The sequence below is a fragment of the Lepidochelys kempii genome, chromosome 9 (genome assembly GCF_965140265.1).
Source record: "Lepidochelys kempii isolate rLepKem1 chromosome 9, rLepKem1.hap2, whole genome shotgun sequence".
NCBI lineage: Eukaryota > Metazoa > Chordata > Testudines > Cheloniidae > Lepidochelys > Lepidochelys kempii.
In genome coordinates, this window is record NC_133264.1 from 34,079,112 (window position 1) to 34,093,549 (window position 14,438).

The 14,438-nt window shown below is 41.8% G+C and overlaps 1 long non-coding RNA gene across 2 annotated transcripts in view; it reads right to left on the minus strand.

Moving 5' to 3' along the window:
• The window catches only part of LOC140916890 (uncharacterized), a 140,902-nt gene that overhangs the window by 7,723 nt on the left and 118,741 nt on the right, over positions 1 to 14,438 (minus strand). The window contains exons 2-3 of one of the 2 annotated variants that reach the window (XR_012160683.1): positions 10,569 to 10,692; positions 10,418 to 10,472 (exon numbers count right to left, since the gene is read on the minus strand). This is a non-coding gene — a long non-coding RNA (uncharacterized lncRNA). Of the gene's footprint in view, positions 1 to 10,417; positions 10,473 to 10,568; positions 10,700 to 14,438 lie in introns of both variants that reach the window. The other variant, XR_012160682.1, reaches the window with a different exon arrangement.

Sequence of the window (14,438 nt, forward strand, 5' to 3'; positions counted from 1 at the left end):
GCCATCATGTGCCAGCAATGCCCCTCTGCCATGTACATTGGTCAAACTGGACAGTCTCTACGTAAAAGAATAAATGGACACAAATCAGATGTCAAGAATTATAACATTCAAAAACCAGTCGGAGAACACTTCAGTCTCTCTGGTCACTCGATTTCTGATCTCAAAGTGACTATCCTTCAACAAAAAAACTTCGAAAACAGACTCCAACGAGAGACTGCTGAATTGGAATTCATTTGCAAATTGGATACAATTAACTTAGACGTTCTTGTTAAACCCTGGATTTGTGCTGGAAATGGCCCACCTGGATTATCATACACATTGTAAGGAGAGTGATCACTTTAGATAAGCTATTACCAGCAGGAGAGTGGGGTGGGGGGGAGAGAAAACCTTTTGTAGTGATAAACACCCATTTTTTCATGGTCTGTGTGTATAAAAATATCTTCTGTATTTTCCACAGTATGCATCCGATGAAGTAAGCTGTAGCTCACGAAAGCTCATGCTCAAATAAATTGGTTAGTCTCTAAGGTGCCACAAGTACTCCTTTTCTTTCAGGTTTCTTTGAATCTCCCAGTGGAAACATTCTGTAGGGCTGCTGGATTTATTTCATGTATATTTATTTTAAAAGTAAATTATTTGAAATAACCATAATTGCTTTGTCTCAGTGTTTAATTTTGATAAATGTCTTTGTGAATGCTTCTTCATTGGTTTTTTTGGCTAGATCTCATTATCTGGAAGCAAAATACAATTCCATTAATATTATCACTTAATTAAGAGTACAAACAGAACTCTTACTCATGATAGGCTTCTAAAAATATGATAGGAAAAGCCACTTAATGCAATTAAGTTTCTTCTGCATCAGGAAGAAAAAAAACACTTATTGTAACTCATAAATTAGCTACTTTACAAAAGCGGCTATTTTTGAAAAGCTGTCACGCACTGAATCGTCCATTTCAGTTGTATTTGGAATATAGTTTATAAAACATTTCAAACATAATATGTCATTTGAATACTGATTATCACCACCAGTATTTAGCTAGTTATGCCTGATGATCTGTCAAATGAGTTCATCATAGATCACCAAAAGAAGGAGATAGTTAGCTCATTAACTATTAGGGATTGCGGTAAGAATAAGGGAATTTTAATACTTGTAAAAAGTGCCAGAGTCACAATCCAAGAGATTGTGGGGGTCAGACTGTGGGGCTGTTTAATTGCAGTGTAGACTTCCAGGCTTGGCTGGAGCCTGAGCTCTAGGACCATGGGAGGGTCCCAGAACTGGCTGCAGCCCAACCCTGGAAGCCTGAGCCCCACGAGCCTGAGTCAGCTGGCATGGACCAGCCACGGGTGTCTTATTGCAGCGTAGACATACCTAGAGATACCAGGATGACATTTAATATGGGGTACAGATTTCCACATCTGCCTACTGCAGGGTTCTTTCACCTTCATCTGGTATGGGCCACTTCAGAGACTGGATATTAAATAGGACTAAATAGACCTTGGGTTTGATGCAGTACAGCAATTCTCGTGTTTCTAAGATGCCCACAAATTTGTATATGGATACATTTTTGCCAAAAAAATACCTAAAATAGAAAGATATGAAGCATCTTCACATGGTACAGAAACACTTGTTTAACAGGAAATCCCCATTGTACAAATGGGGAAATGGAGCCATAACAGATGTGAATTGCTCAAGGCCTCAAAGCAAGACAATGACAAAACTGATAGAGAAATCAGGAGTTCCAGGCTCCCAGTCCCAATCTCAGACAGATTTATAGCCTCATCTCCTTCCCAAACAGGTTCTAGCAAGTTTAGATAAGCATCTGAGCCAAACCTCTGAATGTTCTGAAACTCTTCCATCATAACCATCAAAAACTTTGCTCAGATAAGCCAAAATTAATGTATATTATCAATAAATCTTAGAACAGTGGGGAAGTTCCAGAAAACTGGAAGAAAACTACCATTGTTTCAATATTTAAAAAGCATTAAACAGGAAGACCTGGATAATTGCAAGCCTGTCAGCCTGACACTGATCCCAGGCAAAAGAACAACAACAAAAGCGCGGCTGATACAGTACTCAATTAATAAAGAATTAAGGAGGATAATCAACATGGCTTAATGGAAAATAGATTCTGTCAAACTAACTTGATATATTTTTTCCATGAGACTACAAGTTTAATTGATAAAGATAATACTGTTGATGTAATATACTTAGACTTCTGTAAAACATTTGACTTGGTATTGCACTCCTTGATTAAAAACAAAAATAATATGTCAACATGGCGCACATTGAATGAATTGAAAAATGACTGGCAGGTCTCAAAATGTAACTGTAAATGGGGACTCTTAATTGAGTGGGTGAGTAAAGCCAAATTTAAAGTTACACATCTAGAAACAAAGAACATTTCCCATTCTGTAAGTATGGCCTACTATTCTGGGAAGCAGTGACACCAAAAAAGACTTGTGTTGAGTTGATTATCCACCATAACCCCCAAGCTTCCAATGTGAGACTGTGTCCAAAAAGGGCTATGATCCTTGGATGCATAAATAGGGAAATCTCGAGTAGGAATAGGGAAGTCATATTACATCTGTATTTGGCACTGACACGACCACTGCTGGAATACTATGTCCAGTTCTGGCATGCACAATACAAGGATGTAGATACATTGGAGAGGATTCAGAGAAGAGTCAGAGAATAATTAAATGATTGGAAAATATGCCATGCAGTGATAGACGCAAGGAGATGAATCTATTTAGCTTAACAAAAACCCTGTTAAGGATGACTTGATAACAATTTATATGTACCCACATAGTGAACAGAATTTGATAATGGATTCTCCAGTCTAGCAGACAAAAATATAGCAAGATACAATGGCTGAAGTTGAAGCTAGACAAATTCAGACGGAAAATAAGGCCTATTTTTATATATATAATTAGCTATTGAAACAAATTACCAAGGATTGGGGTGGATTCTCCACCACTTGCAATTTAAAATCAAGATTAGACTTTTAAAAAAAGATATGATCTACTTTATACAGGAATTCAGCAGAGTCCTTTGCAGTGTGATATACAAGTGGCCAGACTAGATGATTGCCTAGTTGGAAGAGGTTTCGGCTGAGACTACCGTGACAATTTTCAGGTAAGAAGTGTTTGTAGAAATGTTAAGTGGCTGAAAATGCGGATTTTCAAAGAGCCTGCTTTCTCAGCAGCAATAGCAGTGTGTGTTTGCATGGTCGCCTGAAGCCAAGCGCATCCGCATGTTGTTGGTGGGGAACGAGTACTTTTTTCTTTTTAAGAGGCTAAGGTGAGAAAGAGATTTGTCAATGTACTTCACGTGCAGATTTAGAGCCCCCTTCTGCCAGCCTTATCAAACTCAGCAGCACCTTTTCCTACAAGGAGCTCCACTTTAATTCACTGGCCAATTTCAGTGGGGATACTCGTGATTATACGAACATGAAAAAAGGTGACAAAACAGAAAATAGTAGCAATAAGAAGTTGTCCTGTCTATTTATAGCATGGATTTGTTGTAGTACAAAAAAAAAGGTGATAATTCAAAATAGTGTATGAAAAAAATCTCACGCAAAATAAATGTTTTCAATTTAAAAAACAAAACGCTATTTTGTCAATTCTGTCTTATCAGCATCCACATTCTGTGTTGTAAAGAAGTGTTCCTAAGAGTGAAAAAATAGCTTGGGAAGAGTTAAAGATTTTTAGCAGACAAGTGTATTTTCACAGAACAACAACATGGTAGAGCAATTATTCCCAAAATACTATTAAAAGCCAGCATTCGATTCTTTTACAAGGCCCAAGAAGACTTCAGTTATGAGCTTTTAGAACCGTTGCGTCAAAAGAGCATCATTATCATTGGCAGTTACTGGAGGCAATTATTTCATCTCCGTAATAAACTTCTACATTTTCTGAACTGTCCTTTCAATGGAGCTATCTTCTGTTTTATCCACTGTAAAACATTTTCCAATCTTATAGTATAAATTAGATGGTAAAGGGCATAAAAAATACCTTAAATAAGGAATTCATTTCAAAGAAATTAACTAAGATGGTTAAATATATTGGTATCCAAAATCATCAGCTTGGAAGGAAGTCATATTGTAGAAAATTGCTTACACAGAAAATGACAACAGTTTGCTTTGGATGAAGAAAATGATGAACCCTCTGGGCAGGTACCATCTTTGTTCTGTGTTTGTGCAGTGTGTAACACAATGGGATCCTGGTCCATGCTTGGCGGTCTTAGGCACAGTGTTAATACAAAGAATTAATTATTCAGAAACAGGTTAAACGAATAATTGTCAGACTATGGGCTATTAATTCACTGGTATTGTTGGTCACATGAGATTTTCAGATTTCCCATTGACTAAACATTAAAAGGAAAAATAAAATTAATATGATGCACTTCCCAAAAGTTTCAAAAATTTGAATAGCTTTGTGAATATTTGCAAGAATAGCAGCAGACCTAACAAAAGTTAATGGATACCCCTACAAAGATCAGTGAATATATTACACATACACTCACATCTCTACATGTGGATATTGGGAAATATTTACTAGACTAGCAATTTCTTATTCAGAAGCAGCTTTATACTAGACATTGTGGGGAACCTTAAAAAGTTGCAAGATTTAATATGATTCACTCAAGAACCCTAAGTCTCAGAAGCTTATCCAGATCTCTTGAGCTTAGAAAACTGGGTGGCAAATCTTTATAATAATAAGGTCTCTAGAATATCTTATGTTTGGGTGTGCCAGAACTGCCACCAGATCAGCTTTCCATGTGATATTTCAGCACTTCTACTTCCAGTTTTGTCTGACACTTCAACGGAGATATTCAAAAAAGAAAACTAAACTGTTACAAAAATGTTCAAACTTCAAACTAGATTGGCTTCATGTTTTAGATGAAGGGAAGTTGCTTATCTTATTCAAACCATCTTCTTATTTTGAGATGTTTATGGTTAGAGGTTCATGTACATACAATTCCATCACCTCTCCCCACACAGATCATTTAAAAATAGTTTATGGCTGAACAAAATATAATGCAAACAAGGCAACTATAATAGAGTGATCTAAATTGGTTAACTTCCATGAATAGTATCACTCAAAGGGCCTCCCTCTATAATATAAATGCACTTCATACTTCATAATTTCATAATCATTTCTAGTTTTGCTTTGCATCCATCCCACATTAAAAAAAAGTCTGCAGAATTCCCCTCTTTCTCCCTTCCTTCTCATAACACAAGAACTAGAGGTCACACAATTAAATTAATAGGCAGACTTAAAACAAACAAAGGAAGTATTTTTTCACACCATGCGCAGTCAACCTGTGGAACTCTTTGCCAGAGGATGTTGTGAAGGCCAAGACTATAACAGGGTTCAAAAAAGAACTAAATAAATTCATGGAGGATAGGTCCATCAATGGCTATTAGCCAGGTTGGGCAGGGATGGTGTCCCTAGCCTCTGTTTGCCATAAACTGGGAATGGGCAACAAGGAAGGGATCACTTGATGATTACCTGTTCTGTTCATTCCTTCTGGGGCACCTGGCATTGGCCACTGTCAGAAGACAGGATACTGGGCTAGATGGACCTATGGTCTGACCCAGTATGGCCGTTCTTATGTTCATTCAGAGTTGTTGGCTATATTCATAGCTTAAGAAAATGTCAGGACAGATAATCTCAGTCACCTTCCCAGAGGGACTATCCTACGGAGAGGGGAGGAGGGAAAAGATCATACCAGATGAAGTGTCAAACCCCACCGATTCTCCGGATCCATGAGGAAGGAAGTCACTACCTCTGTGGATATAGGAGCTGTCCACATGAATAGCTTTGTTGTTTCACTCCCTATCCATTTCCCCACTTGCTGTATCCCCCTGCAGTTGCTTAGTAACCATAGAAGGAATGGAAAGGAAATTAATACAAATCTGTGTGGGTGTGATGATCCAGTACTCCATTCGACCATCACCGAAACACCTGGAGAAGGCTGTGGCTACTAAGCCAGGCCATTATTGAGAGTAGCAGCTCTGTGGGAGGTGCTATGTGGTAGTCACACCCCAACTTTGTGTGGGAATGAGGATGGTTGATTTAATCTCCCCAGCCTCCTTCAACACTACCTACATTAGGAGACAATAGTTGGGCTTTATGCAGGTGGAGTTAATTTAACCTTGGAGACTGAACTGGATTCTGGCTCATGCATCTTCAACAGATTTGTTAACTACATTCTGATGGCAGAATCTTAACACATAGGTGGGACCGGACTAATGCAAGGGCTTTAGGGGCTGCAGCCCACGGCTTCGGGCTAAGGGGGTTGGGGCGCGCTGCTTCTTTTCATCCGGCTCCCAGCCAGTCTCCATGCTGCGGGCCGGACACCGGTCCCGAAGCCTCAGCGCCCCTGTAGGGATGAAGCCGCAAGCACCGGCATGCCCCTGCAGCCCCTCGGCAAGGGGCGTTCAAGGGCGGGAACAGGGTCAGGGGAGGGTATGCACACCCACGCTCAGCACATACACATACACACACACTATAGCTGGACTGGAGCCAAAATCACCTGATTCAAGCTCTCATTCTGATTGGTTGGGACCAGGGGTGGGCCAGGGCCAGGAGCCAATCAAAACACAAGAAGCTACAAACTACTGTAAAAGCCCTGAAAGCCAAAAAGCTAGCCAACACACAATGCACAAGCCAACTCAGCCTAAAACAAGCCCAATTTCTGCTTGGTTTTCACGGATTTGGCAACTCTGGGGGATCCTGCCTTAGCCCCGCTGCGCTGCCACCAAGAGCCGCCTGAGGTAAGTGCCTCCCGCCTGGAGCCTGTGCCCCACACCCCGTCCTGTACCCCAACCCCCTACCCCAGCCCTGAGCCCCCTCCTGCACCCAAACTCCCACTCAGAGCCCTCACCCTGAACTTCCTGCTGCACTCCAAGCCCGGCCCATCCCTGGCCCCACCCCAGAGCCCACCCCCCCCCAGCTGGAGCTGCACCCCCTCCTGTACCCCAATCCACTGCCCCAGCTCTGAGCCCATTCCTGCACGCCAAACACCCACGGGCCTCACAAAATTTAATAGCTCCTGGCCCAAAGGAGAGTTACTCTGGCCTGGCACATAGGGATCTGTGAGCTAGAAAAAAAAATCAGTGAGCTTTTCAGATAGTGGTTGAGTTTTCAATGTTAGCAATTAGGGAAAAAAATTATTGTAAACATAAGAACGGCCATACTGGGTCAGACCAATGGTCCATCTAGCCCAGGGACAAACTTTTTGGCCCGAGGGCCACATCTGGGAATAGAAATTGTATGGTGGGCCATGAATGCTCACAAAATAGGGGCTCGGGTATGGGAGGGGGTGAGGGCTCTGGTTGGGGGTGCAGGCTCTGCGGTGGGGCCCAAAATGAGTAGTTCAGGGTACAGAATTAGGCTCTGGGCTGGGGTGGAGCAGTGCAGGGGGGTGGGTGAGGGCTTCAGCTGGGGTTGTGGAGTTTGGGGTGTAGGAGGGTGCTTCAGGCTGGGACCAAGGGGATTGGAGGGTGGGAGGGGGATCAGGGCTGGGGCAGGGGGTTGGGGTGTGGGGGCAGGCTCTGGCTGGGGGGTGTAGACTCTGGGGTGGGGCTGAGGATGAGGGGCTTGGGGTGTAGGAGGGTGCTCCCGGCTGGGATTGAGGGGTTCGGAGAGCAGCGGGGGATGAGGGCTGGGCCAGGGGGTAGGGGCACAGGGAGAGGCTCAGGAGTGCAGGCTCCAGGCGGTGCGTACCTCAAGCGGCTCCCGGAAGGAGCGGCATGTCCCTTATCTGGCTCCTATACAGAGGCGCGGCCAGGCGGCTCTGCAACCTGCCCCATCCACAGGCACCGCCCTGCAGCTCCCATTGGCTGTTGTTCCTGGCTAATGGGAGCTGTGGGGGTGGCGCTTGGGGCAGGGGCAGCTTCCGGAGCTGCCCCTACATGTAGGAGCCAGAGGGGGGCCATGCTGCTTCTTCCGGGAGCCATGTGGAGCGGCCCCCGACCCTGCTCTCCAACTGGAGCATTGGAGCGGGGCAAGCCCCAGACCCCGCTCCCCAGCAGGAGGTCGAGAGACGGATTAAAACAGCTGGCAGGCCATAGTTTGCCCCTCCCCGATCTAGCCCAATGTCCTGTCTTCCAACAGTGGCCAATACCAGCGGCTTCAGGTGAAATGAACAGAACAGGTAATCAAGTGATCCATCCCCTGTCACCCATTCCTAGGTTCTGGCAAACAGCAGCTAGGGACACTTCAGAGCATGGTTTTGCATCCCAGCTCATCTTGGCTAATACCCATTGATGGACCTATCCTCCATGAACTAATGTAGTTCTTTTTTAACCCTGTTATAGTCTTGGACTTCACAACATCCTCTGGCAAAGAGTTCCACAGGTTGACTGTGTGTTGTATAAAGAAATACTTACTTTGAACTGAGCCAATATGATGTGGAATCACTGAGACAATACAAGCAGAAACATATCGAGTTGCCAATTGCAGAGAGTTGCTTTTCAGATATAAACCACAATTTACAAGTTATTTAAAGATGCTATTTATCCTAAGTATACATTCAACATGTTCTCAACAGTGTGCTAATTGGCATTAGAAGAGTTTCTAAGTTTGGTCAGCAGAAGAAACAAAACAAATGATCTGGGGGTTATACATTGTCTTAAGAGAATTCTGTGCATTGATACCAGGGGTATAATCTCTACTAAGGAGCATGAGTTTCAGTCTGCTGTTGATTTACTTTGAAGGCAGGTTGGCGTCAAAGTTTGCAGAAATTCTAAAGCAATTTATAAAGTCTCATTTCTCATGCTCGCTGACACATTTGAGTTTTATCATAAACTTGAGACAATTTCTTTTCATTCTAGTCCAGAGAATAGAAGTTATTGATTTTAGTAAGCCTTTGATATATAGTCACACATGACATTCTCTTAACCGAATTAGGGAAATGCAGTCTAGATCAGTAGTTCTCAACCAGGGGTCTGGGTCCGCTTGAGGGGGCTGCAAGCAGGTTTCATGGGGGCCGCCAAGCAGGGCTAGCATTAGACTCGCTGGGGCCCAAGGTAAAAAGCCAAAGCCCCACCACATAGGTCTGAAGCCCAGGGCTCTGAGCCCCGCCACTTGGGGCTGAAGCTGAAGCCAGAGCAATGTAGCTTCGCGGGGGCCCCTGTGGCATAAGGCCCCAGGCAATTGCCCTGCTTGCTACCCCCTAACGTCGGCCCTGGCTTTTGTATGCAGAAAAACAGTTATTGTGGCACAGGTGGGCCGTGGAGTTTTTATAGCATGTTGGGAGGGCCTCAGAAAGAAAAAGGTTGAGAACGCCTGGTCTAGATGAAATTACTATTAGGTGGGAGCAAAACTGGTTGACAGACTGTACTTAAAGAGTAGTTATCAACAGTTTGCTGTCAAACTGGGAATGTCTAGTGGGGTTGTAGAGGGTCCGTCCTGGGTCTGGTACTGGTCAATGGTTTTATTAATGGCTTGGATAATGGACTGGAGGATAGGCTTATCAAATTTTCAGATGACACCAAGATGGGAGGGGTTGCTTGCACTTTGGAGGACAGGATTAGAATTCAAAACCACCTTGAAAAACTGGAGAATTGGGCTGAATTCAACGAGATGAAAGTCAATAAAGATAAGTGCAAAGTACTTCCCTTAGGAAGGAAAAAGCAAATGCAGAACTACAAAATGGGGAATACCTGGGTCGGTGATAGTACTGCTGAAGAGGATCTGGGGCTTATAGTGGACCACAAATTGAATATGAGTCACCGATGTGATGCAGTTGCAAAAAAGGCTAATAGCACTCGGTTTATTAACACGAGTGTTATGTGAAATGTGGAAGAAAACTGTTCCATGCTACTTGGCATTGGTGAGCTGAAGCACTGTGTCCAATTCTGGGCGTCACACTTAGGAAAGATGTGGACAAATTGGAGAGAGTCCAGAGGTGAACAACAAAAATGATAAAAGGTTAGAAAACCTGACCTATGAGGAAGATTAACAAATCTGTTTAATTGTGAGAAAAGAAGACGGAGGAGGGGACCTGAAAAGAGTCTTCTAATATCCTAAGGTCTGTTACCAAGAGGACTGTGATCAATTGTTTTCCATGTCCATCTCCATGTAGCACAAGAGGTAATGAGCTTAATCTGCAGCAAGGGCAATTTAGGTTAGAGATTAGGAAAAAAATTACTAAAAATATAAGGGCAGTTAAATTCTGGAATTGGTTTCCAAGAGAGGTTAGAGATTAGGAAAAAAATTACTAAAAATATAAGGGAATTGGTTTCTAAGAGAGGTTGTGAAATCCCCGTCACTGGAGGTTTTTAAGAACAGGTTGGACAAATCCCTGTCAGGGATGGTCTAGGTTTACTTGGTGGACTTCCTGAATTCTCAAGGTCCCTTTCAACCCGACATTTCTATGAAAAAAGACCAAAGGTGAAAATGTACTTACATTTGTACAAATGTATTTACACGTACTTCAGGAGCAGCTTCTGGACCCCAGCCACCTACAAGAGGGTAAAAGAGAAAAGACGTCAGAATAAGACCACAGTGGACAATTACAAAATCATAGTATGTGAGGTTCAGATATGTCTTATTGTTACCTTGTAATCCACTGTCTGTTTGACCCTTCTGTTGTCTCTTGTCTTCTACTTAGATTGGTAGCTCTTTTTGTACTGGGTTGTGCAGTGCCAAGCACAGTGGAATCCTGGTTCACGACTGAGGTTCCTAAGTGCTCCAACAACAATAAACAAAGATGATTAGAACTACTAGTAATAATATGTAAACTAGTCAAAGCCAGCTGCCCTAACAACTGTTCCTGGGAATATCAACGCAACTCCATCAGCACTCCAAGGATCCGTCATCTCCCCCAGCACCCAAATATGGTTATTATTAGCACATATTGTTTTGTGGTGGTACCCATAATGGGCTAAGTGCTTTTCAGACATTCCTAGGGACCTGGACCCTTCCTTGAGGAGTTCACAGCCTAAAGGACAAACGCAGGTGAGGGGGAAGGGAACAACAAATAAGGGTTTTAAAATTGCAAGCTAATTATATTCACTGTAGGCGGCATGGTAGGGGTGAATCTATAGGAAAGGCTTAAATGTGATACCAGCTAGCATGGGCCATCATGTAGGTTTACCCTGCATGTAGTGGGGAGGGTGCTTTCTTCTGGTGAAGGCTTTCTAGTTAGGAAATTCTTTCTTTCATTCTTTGTGAATTCATGCATCAGTCTGTTTTCTGTTTTGGGGAAGGCTGATTTTATTTTGCTTTTTGTCTTTGTTTAGTTTGAACGGTTTGCGTTTTGAGAGTCTTAGATGAGTTCAAAGTAAATAAAAAGTTATGAAGATCTAATTAAAACACTACAAATGTACATGATTAAGTAGCAAGTGAGGGGTGTGTGGAAAAGGTGAATGGCCAATATAGGATGTTCACTTCTGCTTTACTTCCAATTTTGCCAACAACTTTATTTTCAGAAAAAAATTACCTTTTGACTTTTAAAGGCAAGAAAAAAAAACCTTTCCAAATACTGAAGTTGTGTTATCTCAACAAGCAAAACTGGCACTAGAGTGGGATAGTTAAGTATGTATTTTGCCCAATCTACAGTGAGGAATGGCATTACTGTGAGATTTCCATTTACAATTGAATCGGCAACTCCTGATGCTACAACATTAATACTCAGCTGGTATGAAGTTAACTCTTCCTCCACACTCTAATTTATCTATTTCTGTTTGTAATGTAGTAGGAGCAGGTGACTGAAAGCTTTATTACTCTGCTGTTGACAATGTTCTGAAGATTGTGGCATATGTAAGTTAACAGAACTCAGTGTAAACACATTAGGAAAACCACAATCTAGAAAATTATATTTGAAAGACTTTCTACATGACTACTAAAGCTAGTATATTAGAAACAATGCTATGTTTCCTACTTGAACAGGAAAGAAGATACAAAATCATGTTGGACCTCTGTTTTGGAAATAAAATCTGACAGAAGTTTTTCAGAGTATTAGATTTCAATAGTTCTCATATCAAGGAAAGCTGGCACAGCACCACATGCTATGAAGAATTAGTCTGGAGGGATACTGTTTCCCTAAAATAATCTACTCCTCTAATGCTACAACTTACATGGTACTTATTCTCCTGTTCATTCCCCCACCCCCACTCAAGATGTGGGATTTAACCTCAGTTGTTCAATTACTTTGAACAACCCCCGAGGAAGCCTTCAGTCATCATTCTACTTCTTTAGGGCTCTCATGACAATGGTTGTACACTCTGATGCACATGTTTATAGACAAGCTAGTCCCAGTGCAGAAGCTTGTCAGAACTCGAATGGCAGCAACTGGACCAGTGGAGCAATTCATCATCAGCAACATATTCAAACCAAGCTGGTTTTCTGCTTTTCAAACAATCTGATATGTTATGTTTCACATTGTCTGTACTTAAACAAACAAGATGCCTAAATAATTATACTTAAGAATAAGCAGTATTAGAAAAAACTGACCTACTCAAATATAAAAGAATGCATCCCAGAGTACTAATATCTCAGACCTCCACTTAGATATATCAAGCTAAACCCTCCACTACACCAGGTTAGACCTTTACCTGATTCTGAGGCTGACTCGGACTACGGCAGCCAAAGGCACAAAACTTTTCTGACTTGCAACAGACTAATGCCCTCATAGTGCCAATCACACTGACAAGGCTCACCACAATGCAGTGTGCTCCCTCCTCTCCCCTTCTAGCATTCATCCTACATTGTAGGATTTAGGGGCCTGCTGTAGAGCAGCCTACAACAATTTCATACCAGCAGAGGATACTCCCATCCTTAGCTGCCCACAGAGGGCAGATTTAAGGCTCTTTTGCAATGTTCTGGTGGCACAGGATTTTAGTATGGACAGGGCTCTCAGAAAAAAGTCCCTGAAAGACCCAGCCTTTCCTTCTGCTGGGTCATTAACATATATATTTTGTGGCCTCCATCTTCATAAAAGCCAGATATAAAACAGCCTTGGGACGTGGATACAGTTTTAAGCTATTACTCCCATCCTGGAAAAGAAGAGAAGATTAAGACCATTTTCTAATTAAGCCACAAGTTAGCAAAATTAATTGTCCTCATGCAAGTCTCAAAAATTGCTTAGGTTAACATGATAAGGAGTGATGAATGAAACTTCACTGGTTTTTCATTCATTCATTCTGAGAGAAAATTATAGTTGGGCTGACTCACAATTTTACAACTGTACGCTTATTCTCATGAGAAAGAATTATGGAAATTCTCTGCGTCATCTTGTCTGAAGTTATTATGGCCATAATTTAGGAAAGCACTTAAGTATGTGGGTAAGTCATGCCCTGAATAAAATGGCCATAGGCACGTGCTTAAGTCCTCGGAAATTTCAAAGTGGACTAAGCTAACCAGGAACAAGACACTCTTGTTCCAAAATAAGTGTGTCCACACACTCGAGTTATCCAGGAATAGCTGTTCCTGAATACTTCCATGTGTAGACAAGCCCTTACCCTTGACTAGTAGACTTCCTGGTACTTCATGCAACTTCATACTTTCCTCTGAAATGACCTCAAAGTTTATACCTTCTAAAGGGCCAGACTTGTAGGCCAAGTCTGCTCCTACTGAAGTCAATGAGAGCTTGCTACTGGCTGAGATAGAAGCAAGAATAGTTCTCTCTCCTCTGACAGATTTTTGGGTGTTCAACTCCAACAACTGGGCCCTGATTTTCAATAGCACTCAGTTCCCATTTAAGAATCAAAATTAGGGCAAGAGTTTTAAAAGTGGTCCGAGTCATGAATTAAGCTGAAGTTCATGTATTTAACTAAACATTTTTCACAGTTCTATGAATGACCCTGCAAGACATAACCAATGAATCAATGCTAAGTTATTAAACCAGAGAATACTTAACAAGATTTGTCAGCAAAAAAGTTATTTTATGCAGAAATAATATTTTCTTTGTTTTTGAAAAATATTACTAAATATTGTAATAAGAGTACTTGGAGCAATTTTCTATCCTAACAAAATAAACTTGCAATACGCTACTGCAGTTCATGATGGGTCCATGAACAAAGATGACACAGCGCAAGTATATTAATGAGGCTATTAGCCTTTGTTGGCAAATTGCTTTGCATATCCAAGACATTTTAACTATGCTAGTATTAAGTCTGGGTCACTATTTACATTCTATGCAAATTGCTAGGAAACTAGAATAAGTCTTATCACTGGCATACACTCAAACTTCCTATAAACACAGCTGTCATATGGGAGTGTAATATCGCTAGGAGCTGTTCATTATTTCATATTAAATTTGAGGTGACAGTTTGATCAAGAATTTTCATAACTGGAACATCCTTATTTATCATCACAGCTTGTCAAATCTCTTTACCTTATGGTCAAAAATAACCTCAGGTTGGTTATAGATCTTCTTTATGTGAGGTAGATTGACATTGTTGGTAAAACACTGCCATAAACAACCA